General features: G+C 47.4%; 1 non-coding gene across 1 annotated transcript; it reads right to left on the minus strand.

The window, feature by feature from the left end:
* Positions 1–583: 583 nt before the first annotated feature.
* Positions 584–747, minus strand: LOC115869444. The gene has a single exon (XR_004046194.1). It is a non-coding gene; the product is annotated as a U1 spliceosomal RNA (small nuclear RNA).
* Positions 748–1,590: the final 843 nt, after the last annotated feature.

Raw genomic sequence — 1,590 nt, forward strand, 5'->3', positions numbered from 1 at the left:
AGAGATGGCGAGTAGTGGTGGCAGCATAATCAAGGACATGGCACCGAGCCATTGGCTTCCTGGCCTGTGGAGTGAGGGAGCTTGGTGCCTGTGGGCAGATCCCTTGCAGGTGGAGTGGGTTGTCTCAAAGCACTTCATCTCGGGAAGCTAGTTGGTTGACTTACTGAGCCAGAGCTCGGTGCCTTTGGGCCCAGGCTTACTGGAGAAGTGGGCATTACATGGGCAGAGTTAAAAGATCTACAAGTGCCTGTGGGTTTGATGGTGAAGAGGTTGCCTTGACTGAAGGACTATGTATGAGTTGTTTTTATCTTGAGCGGTTACCTATTTCCGGCCCTAATAAGCTCCGTAAATAGGAGTATTGGGACTTCTGTGTAACCATGGCCCAGAGAAGCAGAGAAATCAGGGGAAGGAGGACTGGGGTCAGAACTGGGGAAAAGGTCGTAGGGTGGAGCCAGGTTTGACCTCTGTTTCATAGAACGGATCTGGGGTCGATGCTGGTGGCGCTTCTCCTCCTATCCTGTAGGTTGGACATTTCCCCCACACCCTTTTTGAAGTCCCTTTCATTTCTTTCTTTTTTTTTTTTAAGGGGAGAGCGTGAACGCAGCCCCCCACAACCACAAATTATGCAGTTGAGTTTCCCACATTTGGGGAAATCGCAGGAGTTGGCACATCCGGAGTGCAATGGATAAGCCTCGCCCTGGGAAAACCACCTTCGTGATCATGGTAGCTCCCTTGACCCGTAAGTATTTAAATTTCTTTTAATCCAATGGTTCTCAACCTTCCTAATGCCGCGACCCTTTCATATAGTTCCTTATATTGTGGTGACCTCCCAACCATAAAATTATTTTCGTTGCTACTTCATCACTGCCATTTTGCTACTGTTATGAATCGGACGACCCCTGTGAAAGGGTTGTTTGACCCCCAAAAGGGTTCATGACCCCCAGGTTGAGAACCGCTGTTTTAATCCATAACAGGCCTACCTTCTCCTCTTTCTCATAACTTATTTGGTAAATGAAACAAGTGATTTGCCTTCTAGAACGTCAAGATGATCGTATAGGTTTCGCGTATGGTGCTTCATGTTGTCATTCTTTCTGACTCTCTTATTTGCTATGAACGAGTACTTAGAGTGAGGGGTTTGATGAGCGTCAGGTTCTTGCTTGTTCTCAGCTTCTAACTGCATCAGAGCAGCAGGCACTTCTTTCTGTTTGCCTCACTTACAGTGAGACGCTAAGTTCAGTTCCTCACTTACCGACTCGGTTAGGTTTCCAACCCCAACTCTTCATGCAAAAATCGAGGTTAGGTAAAAATGTAGGATGACCACAGCAGATTACAAAACGCAGGATAACTACATCATTACATCACTGCCAAACCACAGAGAGTCGCGGCCCAGCTAACCTCATACAGAACCTCAACCATCACAGCTTACGCTATTTCCACTGAGCACCTGGGTGTTTTTTTTGCTGCCAGGCCTCGCCAGGCACGCGTTGTGAATGCACGACGTAGTTGATTAGTAGCTCTTTTACTATTGGTGTGGATGCAAAATGGCAGGGAATGAGAAACGAGGAGGAGGTGTCATGAGTTGATGCACTT

The sequence above is a fragment of the Echinops telfairi genome, unplaced genomic scaffold (assembly GCF_000313985.2).
Source record: "Echinops telfairi isolate 266 unplaced genomic scaffold, ASM31398v2 ScPeMD7_25;HRSCAF=90, whole genome shotgun sequence".
Lineage (NCBI taxonomy): Eukaryota > Metazoa > Chordata > Mammalia > Afrosoricida > Tenrecidae > Echinops > Echinops telfairi.